Here is a 13,307-nt window from a genome sequence, read left to right on the forward strand (position 1 = left end):
TCTGCCCAAAGTAACTATTCTTATGTTCATCTGCTTTGTAGGAAAGTTGTAGAGGTGGATAACTGAGCTCTCACCATCAGGCCTGCTACTTTTCATTTTACTTTTACAGCGGGGGGTGGGGCAGCTGCTCCTTTTAGATCCCTTGCCTGTCAAGAAAAAGCACTTTGCATCACCCCAACAAATCTATGCTTCAGGTGCATTCAGCAATACCACTTACCATGTGCAATGCATTTAATTCTGGGCGGCAGTATCATGGCACTGTGTGCACCCATACAGGTGAAACTCGAAAAATTAGAATATCGTGCAAAAGTCCATTAATTTCAGTAATGCAAATTAAAAGGTGAAACTGATATATGAGACAGACGCATTACATGCAAAGCGAGATAAGTCAAGCCTTAATTTGTTATAATTTTGATGATCATGGCGTACAGCTCATGAAAACCCCAAATCCACAATCCCAGAAAATTAGAATATTACATGGAACCAAGAAGACAAGGATTGTAGAATAGAACAATATCGGACCTCTGAAAAGTATAAGCATGCATATGTATTCAGTACTTGGTTTGGGCCCCTTTTGCAGCAATTACTGCCTCAATGCGGCGTGGCATGGATGCTATCAGCCTGTGGCACTGATGAGGTGTTATGGAAGACCAGGATGCTTCATTAGCGGCCTTCAGCAATTCTGCATTGTTTGGTCTCATGTCTCTCATCCTTCTCTTGGCAATGCCCCATAGATTCTCTATGGGGTCAGGTCAGGCGAGTTTGCTGGCCAATCAAGCACAGTACACTGTATACTTTTCAGAGGTCCGATATTGTTCTATTCTACAATCCTTGTCTTCTTGGTTCCATATAATATTCTAATTTTCTGGGATTGTGGATTTGGGGTTTTCCATGAGCTGTACGCCATGATCATCACAATTATAACAAATTAAGGCTTGACTTATCTCGCTTTGCATGTAATGCGTCTGTCTCATATATCAGTTTCACCTTTTAATTTGCATTACTGAAATTAATGGACTTTTGCATGATATTCTAATTTTCCAAGTTTCACCTGTATATTCAGAGTGGGACCTTCCTGATTCAACCTGAGTGGGATTTAAAATTGACTGAGCGGACACCAAAAATGGTGTGGGCACACCTTGGAGGGAACACTGGTTACAACCAGTGTAACAAATATTTTACATGCACCAGCATCGAGTGACTGAATGTTAGTTACCTCACAGAGTATTCCTACAAAATGTTCTTTCACCTAGAAAAAGAATCTCCCCACAAAATCCATGTCAGACATTTTAAAATCTAGGTTTGGAATAATCTATCAACAGGTGGACAATTAAGAGGCAACTGTTTTATCAGCCATTTGTAGCTCTCTGTTTTGTTGTGCATTTAATCCTTTGCTTCTTTTTTAATTATGGCAAGTGCCTCAGGTTAACAGTACTGAAGTAAATATACCATATTTACTTAGGATATGAGCCCTTAGGATATGGTGACCTATAAAGATATAGAAACAAGCAGATCAGCATGTTTGTCCTGACGTTAGCAATGCATTTCTGTTCTGTGAAGCAATCACTTAACCCATGCTAAGTGAGCAAAGAGCAACCTTTTAAAATGGTGATTCTCATGTTTAACAGGCCAAGAGCAGCTGGCTAAATCCAGCCCCAGCACAGCATCCTTCCAGTGTCTACCTTATATTTCATTTTAGATTATGAGCTCTTTTGCTACAGGGAACCATCTTTTTTATTATTTAATTTTTCTTTGTAAGCTACTTTGAGCACTTTTGTTGAAAAGCAGTATATACATATTCATTGTCATCTTTTGTAGTCACCACTGTCAGTGGCGCACTAGGAAAGATATGCCTGTACTGCCGAGAGGTTCCAGATTACTACTGTGCAGAAGATGAGGGCAGATTTTATCCAATCTTTGCTTCCCTCAGAAATACCCTGTGCAGCACAAACATATGCCCCTTAGGACTGCATGTTACCCAGGCCAGGGATACATTTTTGGGTTGTGTGAGGTATTTTTTGGAGAAACAGATTGTAGAACATTGCTTCCTGCTTTCCACAGCTAAGAAAGCTCTCCACAGCATGGTAGTGTCTTTCTGGCACATATCTGCCTAGCTAGCGGGGATGTCAACCAGTAAGTTGTTAGTTGTTTTATTCATCTTTCATTCAAAGACACACTGAAGGAAGGATGCATGTTTTAAAACTTACTGTAGAGCGTGCATGGAATCATTTTTAGTGGTGGTGGTATCAAATCACTGACATTCAGATTTCTTTATTCCTCATGTGCAGCTCTCATCATCTGTGGGACCACAGTAGACTGGAGGATTCTGAGTTTTTCCATACCCTTTGCTTGTCAAAGGAACACATTTTCCATCAGCCCCCCAAAAACGAAATGTGAAGTCACCTCTCCGACAAGGTGAACTTACCACAACCTCATTATTTTAGAAAATACTGAAGAAAGGCAAATTAGTCCTATGACTATTTTAACATGTGAGTTTACCACATTCTTCCATTTTGGTTTTTTTTTAAAAGGATATGTCATTTTCACAATGGTTAGAATATCATTATAATCTACCGGCAATTCAGGCGAATGGTATAGCATAGAACTCTATACTGGAAAACGCATCCTCACCCCAGATGGGCAGAGGGAGGCCTATTAACAGCTTGCAACCATAATAGCTACAAAACTCACATTTCTAGAACAAGCTCTTGTCAACTAGCCCTGAAGGTAGCCCTCTCCAGTGTTCCCTCTAAGGAGTGCACATGCACATAAGTTTAGATCAGTCAGTTTCAGGTCCCACTCAGGCTAAATCAGGAAGGCCCCACTCTGAATGCACATATGCACACTCTCCCTTCCAGAACAAAATTCATTCTGCATACGGATGAAAAAAAAAGGGGGGGAAATGAACACTGGCCCTCTTCGATCTTTTAAGCCAGTCAGAGGAATCAAGAACCCTTGCACTGCTTGTTCCTTTTCCTTGGTACCAAAAACATGATGGCCAAGAGAGGTAAAGCATTCTCATTATTTGCCCTCTGGTTAGCGAGTCATGCTTGTCTCAAGCTGGAGTCCGTTGCACTAAAGGTGTGCATTCCTATCAACACTACAAGAAAAAATGAGAAGACACAGCCCCAACCATGAATGCAGTGTTGATGGGGATCAAAATCGCATCTGCTTGGCCACGTTCACATTCTCAATGAAATGCACAAACCCAGAAGATTCTGATCCAACAAAGGGATCTGCTCATGAAAGCCTGCTGTTGTGCATGGACCTCCTTCCTTTGTCAGAACAACTGTCTCCAGTTTCTAAAATCCACCTCCACAACAACTGGTTCTAAATACAACTACTACACATACACTTTGGTTAGCCATGTGCAGCCAGGGGGTCAGAAGACACTTATCATTCTATTGCCTCAATGCACCACAATGAACAAACTTAGGATAAGAGCATCTGAAGTCAAAACAGTTACGATGCAGTTTTGTGCATCCTTTATTTTTACTTTTTACTGTTCCCTAGATTGGTGGCACCAAGAGGTCAAATTATTATTGTTATTTATATACTGCTTTTCAACAAAATGTTTCTCAAAGCAGTTTACACAGAAAAAGGAATATGATTCCCTGCCCCAAAAGGGCTCACAGACTAACAAGTAAGATAAGTTAGACACCAATAATAATCACTGGAAAGCTGCTGCAATAGTGCTGGATAGGAATAGTAGCTCTCTTCCTGATAAAAATGAGAGCCGCCACTTTAAAAAGGTACCTCTTTGCTCAGTTAAGCAGGAGTTGTACAATGCACAACCACCTCCTGGAAGGTGCCATCTTGAATACCCATAATGCCTCAGGATGCAACAACATCCCAGGCGAGTATGGCCAGGGCCCTCCAGGATAGTGCCCACCAAGAGGTGGCTGCACATTGCAGCTCCTGTTACCACCAATGCAGGTGGCAGCAAAAACCAAAGAAAGAATTTTAATTTTTAAAAAATGTATTATTATTATTATTCTCATCATCAACATTTTATATCCTGCTCTTCCTCCAAGGAGCCCAGAGTGGTGTACTACATACTTAAGTTTCTCCTAACAACAACCCTGTGAAGAAGGTTAGGCTGAGAGAGAAGTGACTGGCCCAGAGTCACCCAGCTAGTATCATGGCTGAATGGGGATTTGAACTCGGGTCTTCCCGGTCCTAGTCCAGCACTCTGAAAAGGAACCCAGTTCATACAACTTATTAGGATCCTCGTTTGTTTAGTAAGAAATAGGAAGTGAAACAAGTGAGTCTTGCTCAGCCAGTTTTCCCATATGTTACACAACAAATGTACATACACCCATCCCAAAAACATCTAAAGGTTATGTTAAGGCTTCACATACTTCTTAACCTCTCCACCCGGATTAATGGCACCAAGGATATAACTTAATAGGCTGAGAAAATATATTTGAAAGGAAAACTGCATTTTTATAGAATAGAATGGTAATAATCCATAACAATTGTCCCATTATATTGCTCAAAATAAGGCCACTTTCATGCTTTAATTTTATGTCTTTCTTTGCCCTGTATAGAAGCACCAACATAATAATGCCCTATGAGATTGAATAAAGTCCCTGCAAAACCTACTTAGAGTGATTATTTAACTTGCTTTTTATTTGTAGAATTTAGCTAATATTGTTTCAGGCTTTTTTATCAAAATAAATGCATGGTTGGTTTTAACAATTTTTTGTAATTGTTTAAAAAAACAGAGTTTGCTAATAGATGGAAGCGGAGGTTAAATACTTTAATTGCCAACTTGCACACGCATGCAATGTAAAGAGTTTCTCATTTTGTATACTTTAAGCACATTCACAGGACTTAACTGAAAAAAAGGTATCCTCCGCAAAAATATCATGGTGTATATTCCTTGTGAATATGATGGCTAATTAATAAATGAGTTTACAAGTAAGTTGCTGGATTTTTAGAAAAGTTGTTGGAGGAAGTGTTAGTTGGACTTTTAGGAGAGCTTGTGAAATTTCAATTTTCCAACTGAAGGTTTATCCTAAACTACCTTCCAACTGTTGAAATGTCATTCAAACGGATGAGGCTATTTTTTATTTGTAATTATTTTTATACTATTTTACTATACAAAAATTATTTGCAATCTGTGTTTTATTTCCACTTACTTTATTACTTTATTTCCAGTGTGCCAGTTGGTCACTATAACTCACTTTTTGCAGATCTGGAAGTGTGGCAAGAAAAAGTAAAATTATCCAATGAATACAAATCTAAGAAAATACTTGGACCCACCCTGTTCTCTCTCTCTATCATTTTATGACTCCTTAGCACAAGGTTTGACATCACAAAGTTCTACTCATGTGAGTATCATCCCTATCCAACCCCAGCACTGCATCTTTGCAGTGGCTGTTGATGGTGTCTACCTTGTGCTTTTTAAAAAGACTGTGAACCCTTTTGGGACAGATAATAGTCATATTCCGTTTTTTAATAAACCACTTTGTGATCTTTGTTGGAAAGTAATATAACAACAATTGTCATAATAACAACTGTCATAACAACAATTCCACAGACATATTTTTCACTTAAGGCAGATTATTCCCATTCAAATCCTTAATTAAAACGCAACTCTCATGGTTGCAGTGCCAGAAGCAGGTAGGAGTGGGAAGTCCCACACCAGCACTGTCACTCCCTCCCTCCTGCTGGTCCACTCACAGTTAAGGTGCCACTTGTACGAAGAGGGAAGAGTCATAACCATGATGACTGGTGCTTCTGTGATTGGAAACCAGGCTTGCCCAGAGCTGCCAATCATGGAAGCACCAACCATCACAGTTACGGCACTTCCCTCTTCACACAAAGAGTGCCCTAACATGAGTCGGGGTGAGTGACAGCACCAGGGTGGGACTTCTGACCCACCTTCAGCACTGTAACCATGAGCAAAGCTTTTTATTCAACAACTGAATGGGGCTATTGGTGAGCAGTCTTTTCCTTGTCTCTCAGGCTCCTCTTACACTCAAATCTAGTTTCTCAATTCAGCTAATGACAACTGGATGCAGCAGCAATGGGTAGAGGAATGGTTGTCATAACAAGCATCCACCTTGCAGGTTCCTCTAGGACCAGCACCTGAGCAACCGCTCCCTTATGGGTAATTAGGGCAGCCCAGCCCTATAACTAATCACAGAAACCTTAGTCCATTGATTTCAATCACAACACAATTAAACACAACCCACCTCTTAAGATACCAAATGACAGAAAGTTAATGCCTTGCAACACATGCATACACACACACCACAAACATCTATTTTAATTGTAAATCTAGAACGTATGTCCCCAATTCCATTTCCTAGACTACAGCTGCCTTCTAAAGTGCTTGTGACAGATGTCAGCTAGCACTGTCAGATGCCTTACTGTCTTTACATCTCCAAGCAATGTAACATACTTAAAAAAATAATAATCAGTCAACAATAGGTAAATTCTCCTTCTCTCGCTCTGCTGGTATTCAGTGCATGTACTGTAGTCACATTTAAAGTGGTCATTCTGAACTGATGCCTGGGAGCAAATTGGAATTTGAAGAGAACAAACTGAAGCTTAATCTAGACAAAACGGAAGTATTGTTGGTTGGGAGCAGCCAACAACCAGGGTGGCTCACAGCTTGGAGTTGCTCAAGGATTCAGCACTTCTCCTGGGTGTGACCACGTGGGTGTGACCATGAGCACTTTTTACAAATTTCATCTAATAAGACAGCTCTATCAATATCTAGAGAAGTTATATCTTGCCTCAGTCAACATGCTCTAGTCACATCCAGAATGGATCACCGTAAAACACTGCATGCGGCTGCCCATAAAAACTGAATATAGTCCACTTTTCAGATATTCTACTCTTCAACCAAAGTTCACAAAACAGTTTACAAAGAAAAAATACACAAATAAAATGGCCCCGTCCCCAAAGGACTCACTTAAGGCATATACTAGCAACAGCCACTGGAGCAATGCGGTACTGATGCTGGATAAGGCCAGCTGCTTCCCCCCCCAGCTAAATATAAGAGAATCACCACTTTAAAAGGTGTCTTTTTGCTCTTAGACAGTCTTACTCAAAGGTAACATTGAGGTCTACTCATGAGTAGCAATAGCAATAGCAATTACATTTATATACCGCTCTATAGCCGGAGCTCTCTAAGCGGTTTACAATGATTTAGCATATTGCCCCCAACATTCTGGGTACTCATTTTACCGACCTCGGAAGGATGGAAGGCTGAGTCAACCTTGAGCCCCTGGTCAGGATCGAACTTGTAACCTTCTGGTTACAGGGCGGCAGTTTTACCACTGCGCCACCAGGGGCTCATTTGTGAATAGTAGGCCCCACACAGTAAGTGTGGAGCCTATTCACAAGGTTGCAATTTCCACGCTTTTTGGAGCACAAATGAAAAAGATTAACTCTCATCTTAAGCTGAAGGTTTTTAGCTGACTGTCCTTCCACATAAACTGTATAATGCTGCTGCTGCTGCTTCTATTACATCTTATGACTGCAATGTTTTATTATGCTGATCTTTGTTTTAATGTTAATATACTATGACTGCATTGTCTAACACTTTGTTGTAAAGTTCCAGTCTGATGCATGGGGGAGTGGGAAATATTTTTGGGAGAACTCCTGCTACCCCTTGGATTCATCCTTGCTGGGGACCCTCTGCTGGTGATACTGTTGATGCCCTGGTTGAGAACTGGAACAACTTGTTCACCAGGGCAGTAGACACGATTGATCCTAAGCGTCCCCTTCGACCTGCTTCAAAATTGGCCCCTTGGTATAAGGAAGATCTACGGGGGCTGAAGAAGCAAGGTAGGCAACTGGAGCGCAAGTGGAGAAAAACTCAACTCGAATCCGACAGGTTACGACATGGAGCACATTTAAAGATCTATGCTCAGGCGATACGTGCAGCAAAGAAGCGGTTCTTTTCTGCCCGTATTGCCTCTGCGAGTTCACGTCCAGCGGAGTTGTTCAGGGTTGTGAGGGGACTAGTATCTGCTCCCTCTCCCTTGAACCAGAATTTGGAGGCATCAGTTACCTGCTGTGGTGTGTTTAATGAATTTTTCGCAGAAAAAAATCTCTCGGATTCGGGCTGACCTAGATGGGGACTCCACAATTAATTTGATGTCTGAACTGGAGATGTCCGACAACTCCTCTTATACAATTTGACTGGATCAATTTCAGTTTGTGACCCCTGATGATGTGGACAAGCTGCTTGGATCGGTGAGGCCAACCACTTGTTCTCTTGATCCTTGTCCATCATGGCTTATTCTGTCTAACAGGGAGACTGTTGTAGGCGGCCTGGCAGAAATCATAAATGCTTCTCTGAGGGAGGGCAGGATGCTTCCTTGTCTTAAGGAGGCAATTATTAGACCTCTTCTAAAGAAGCCTGCGTTAGATCCCTCAGAGTTGAGCAATTATAGGCCAGTTTCCAATCTCCCATGGCTGGGCAAGGTAATTGAGAGGGTGGTGGCCTCTCAGCTCCAGGTTGTCTCGGAGGAAACTGATTATCTAGACCCATTTCAAACTGGTTTTCAGGTGGGCTATGGGGTGGAGACTGCCTTGGTCAGCCTGATGGATGATCTCCAATTGGCAATGGACAGAAGAAGTGTGACTCTGTTGGTCCTCTTGGATCTCTCGGCGGCTTTCGATACTATCAACCATAGTATCCTTCTGGAACGTCTGAGGGGGTTGGGGGTGGGAGGCACTGTTTTACAGTAGTTCCGCTCCTACCTCTCGGACAGATTCCAAATGGTGTCGATTGGAGATTGTTGCTCTTCAAAATCTGAGCTTAAGTATGGTGTTCCTCAAGGCTCCATACTCTCTCCAATGCTTTTTAACATCTACATGAAACCGCTGGGAGAGATCATCAGGGGATTTGGAGCTGGGTGTTACCAGTAGACTGATGACACCCAGATCTACTTCTCCATGTAAACTTCTTCAGGAGTTGGCATATCCTCCCTAAATGCCTGCCTGGAAGCAGTAATGGGCTGGATGAGGGAGAATAAACTGAAGCTAAATCCAGATAAGACGGGTGTACTTATTGTGCGGGGTCGGAACTCTAGAGACGATTTTGATCTGCCTGTTCTAGACGGGATCACACTTCCCCAAAAGGAACAGGTTCGCAGTCTGGGAGTACTTCTGGATCAACGTCTTTCCTTGGTTTCTCAGGTTGAGGCGGTGGCCAGGGGTGCTTTCTATCAGCTCCGGCTGATATGCCAGCTGCGCCAGTTTCTTGAGATCAATGACCTCAAAACAGTGGTACATTTGTTGGTAACCTCCAGACTGGACTTCTGTAATGCGCTCTATGTGGGGCTGCCTTTGTACGTAGTCCGGAAGCTTCAGTTGGTCCAGAATGCGGCAGCCAGGTTGGTCTCTGGGTCATCTCGGAGAGACCACATTATTCCTTTGTTGATGGAGTTACACTGGCTGCCAATAGGTTTCTGGGCAAAATACAAAGTGCTAGTTATAACTTATAAAGCCCTAAATGGCTCAGGCCCTCGTTATTTAATGTCTTCTTCACTATGAGACCCACCGGCCGCTGAGGTCACTTGAGGAGTTCCGTCTCCAGTTGCCACCAACTCGTTTGGTGGCTACACAGAGACGGGCCTTCTCAGCTGCTGCCCCGAGATTGCGGAATGCGCTCCCTGCTGAGATACGATCCTCCCCATCTCTGGCAATTTTCAGAAAACACCTGAAAACACATCTTTTCAACCAGGCTTTCTCAGCTTTTTAAAACTTGTTTTTAAATTGTTTTGATTATTTAATTGTTGTTTTATGCTTTATAATTTTTGTTTAATTATTAATTGATTTTAATGGTGTTTTAATGTAAACCGCCCTGAGCCTTTTGGAAGGGCGGTATAAAAGTTTTAATAATAAATAATAATAAATAAAATAATGGGCCTGATAAGGCCCTTGGCTAAGGTGCATTCAATATGTAAGGAATGGTAGCTGGATATGTTTAAAGTAAGAGCGTTTTCAAATACTAACCATGGTAAGTAAAGTAGCACACAGGTTGTTGGCAAAATGGAATCTTAATTTCTTTACCAGACCCCCAGTTTTTAAGTATAGTCAGGGTAGGAAAAAGAATGCAAGCCAGAGGAAAAGAAATGGAGTGAGAAGGTAGTGTAGAATAAATTTAAAGGAGAAATGCACTGGCCAATATTATTATTATTATTATTATTATTAATAATAATAATAATTTAATTTCTATACCGGCCTTCCAAAAATGGCTCAGGGCGGTTTACAAAGAGAAACAACAAATAAGATGGCTCCCTATCCCCAAAGGGCTCACATTCTAACAATTGTTATTCAGTCTAACAAAGCAGTAGTGCAGCCATGGGACGCACACTGTCACAATACAAGAGAGGGACAATTTTTGTCAGGTTCTCCTCTCTCCAAAGTGACTGTGACTCACAACCCTTAGGGACATTTTCAGGAGTCAAAGTCTACTTCAAAGGAATGGGGAGACAGAAAAAAATCACCCCTCCCTTCTAGGACCAGCACAGCGTTAGCTGCACCAGCACTTTGTTAATCTGGATGTTGGCCTCCATTTCTAAAGCTCTTAGGGAAATGGAGGACAAATAATTAAAGGGGGCACTTGCCTGCAAGCAAGAATAATGAGTGTATTCATGATTTTTCCATTGTTAATTGAACAGCTTTTGAATAGTTATCTTGGTAACTTTTACTGTAAATAGGCTATGATTTTTTAAAGTGGTTAATACATTTTAATTAACAACCAACCATGTAATCCAGATGCATACTGGATCTATGATCATGAGATTATAGTACTAAGGATATTTATATACCACTTACAAAAAAACAAGAAGTGCTCAATGTGCTTATAACAACAAAAAGCAATGAAAAACATTTCCCTCTGCAAAGAATATCAGCAACAGCCACTATGCTGGAATGAATAGACAGTTGCTCCTCCCTCTGTTAAATATCAAACAGATTCACCACTTTACAAAGTGTCTTTTTTTTTGTCCAGGGGTTCTCCTGTTCCAGGATATTTTATGTCTGGGAATCTAGAATTCTGCACTTCAAAAACCCACCTGAGATTTAATAAACCTGATTTCGCCACCTACTTTGTATGTGTGTGCGTGCATGTACATAGACACAGACACACAGATGTCAAGCACAAAAAGCAGGCCACAATATATAACTAGTGGAGTAAGTGGCATAGGGAAGGCATGGGCAGCCCATGTTCTTACGGGCAGCCCATCCATGACTGCAGTGGTAACAGGTTCTCTTACCCTGGCGGCCCCCAACAGCAATGATGGTGGAGGCATGATGGGGCAGCCTCTCCACCCCCAGAGACAGTGTAGGCATACTGACCACTCAGCTGAGTGGCAGGGGTGGAGCAGCCTCCTGACAGGCTGCTGGGTCAGCTGACATGCCTCCCGGAGACTGCCGAGTGCCCATGCCAGCGAAATAAGTGTTTTGTTAAAAGGTATCGCTTCCTACCCTCACCACCCACCTGGAGTGGTACTCACTTCTGCTCACCTTTGCCACCATGGAGAACAGCACTGTGGTGAGTGGCTGACCAATGGGGGAGGGGAGAAATGCAGTTCCTTGGCAGAGCAAGGTGGCCCTGGAAGCACAGACCCTGCCTGCCCTACTGTAGCTCCATTGCAAGTGGAGTTACAAGCTAAGCAGGCCTGTACCAAGGCCCACCAGTTTCTCTGGCCTACAAGCAGTGCCAATTCAGGTTGCTTTCATCTTTCCCAGTCACATGCATCAGGTGGTCCCAGTGTAGAATTAAGTTAACCTTTCCCCTAGCCCAACCTGTTTTTAGCACTGCATGTGGACAAAACAACAAGGATTTTGTAGTGGGTAAAAGAACCAACAAATGAAAAAAACAACCCACCCCCCACATATAATGTTCTATGTATCCTAATCTGTTGTAAACATAAAAACCACAATTTTATTTTTACTATGTAAGTTGCAAATGTGTAAAATCACAATAGAAAAACACTAACCAAATAAAATTCCATAAAATAATAATACTGCAATTCCTACAACATGTACGTAAACAAGTGCACTGCAGTTGTGTATATTGGAGCTAGCCAAAAGTCTATGCTCTTCTTATTGGAATTCCTCTGGAGAGTAAGCAATCAAAGTAGTTCCTTTATGCCAGCCAAACGCGTTTCGATCCTCCTGATCTTCCTCAGTGGCTTTTGGAGCAACCCTTGTATAGCTTCTTCCTCCACCACAGCACTATAGAGATATCATATCATGAAGCTGCTGCACAATATATTCATTCTTACTGAGCATCTTGAATTATACATGCATACCTATAAAGATTGAATATCATTACTTACATGGCATTCTCCAAGTAAAAAGTACTTTTAAATTGTAGGTCTATATCCTGTATCTTCTTCAGAAAAAAGTGAGCATGAATGCTCAACTCTGATGTAGAATATATAGTATAACGTACAAATTAACCCCAGCTGTTGTAGATTGGTATCACCATATAACTCTTAAAAGGACCCAATTCTGCAAACGTTTCAGGGTTTTTTTAAATAACATAAGACCAATTCATGGCAATCTATATATTATAGCTAGGTCCACAATTCATCTACATCAAAGCACATCAAGCAGAAAGAAAAGATCATTTCATGCCAATATCTCATAATATCACTCCCCAATATCACTCCCTCACAGACACAACACAACCAGCAGACAGCACAGCAACATCATGGTGGTGAGAGCCTGGTGATGGGGCAAGAGCCCGAAAGTTTGGTTATCTTCCCCGTCTTGTGTTCTTTCCAGGAGCTGCATGGCAGGACACTTCCCTTATAGCTCCTCCAGCTGCTGTGGGATCAGCAGTAAGCGCCAGTAGCCAGTCTCCTGCCACTGCTAGGAGGATGGCAATGATGGTCCGGGAGTCAGTGTGGCGTCCTGCTTACTTCCATTAGTGAATATTAAGATTGAATCTTAAGACTGTTTGCAGACTATGTGATTCCTACTGTAATGCATGCCCAGTTCCTCCCCTTCCTCACACCCCACTCAAACCCCCCCCCCTTTTTTTGGCTTGCTCGGCTTAGCATGAGCATCCAGCCTAATGAACCATTCTAAAGATTTGAGAAGCTTGCTTCTCAGAACTTTGTGTATAGGTAGTGTGTCATCAAGTCAATTTCGACTCCTAGTGCCCACAGAGCCCTGTGGTTTTCTTTAGTAGGATATAGGAGTAATTTACCATTGCCTCCTCCTGTGCAGTATGAGATCATGCCTTTCAGGATCTTCCTATATCACTACTGCCTGATATAGTACCTGCGGGGATTCCAAACGGCAACCTTCTACTTGTTAGT

At 42.0% G+C, this 13,307-nt stretch overlaps 1 protein-coding gene across 8 annotated transcripts in view; it reads right to left on the reverse strand.

Moving 5' to 3' along the window:
- The window catches only part of FIGN (fidgetin, microtubule severing factor), a 178,491-nt gene that overhangs the window by 114,096 nt on the left and 51,088 nt on the right, over window positions 1-13,307 (reverse strand). The window contains exon 1 of one of the 8 annotated variants that reach the window (XM_053262085.1): window positions 5,145-5,186. The exons of the other annotated variants lie outside the window; for them this stretch is intronic. The gene's annotated coding sequence lies outside the window, so the exon portion shown is untranslated. Of the gene's footprint in view, window positions 1-5,144; window positions 5,187-13,307 lie in introns of those variants that run through there. 8 annotated transcript variants of the gene reach the window in all.

Source organism: Hemicordylus capensis, chromosome 1, assembly GCF_027244095.1.
Source record: "Hemicordylus capensis ecotype Gifberg chromosome 1, rHemCap1.1.pri, whole genome shotgun sequence".
Taxonomy (NCBI): Eukaryota; Metazoa; Chordata; class Lepidosauria; order Squamata; family Cordylidae; genus Hemicordylus; species Hemicordylus capensis.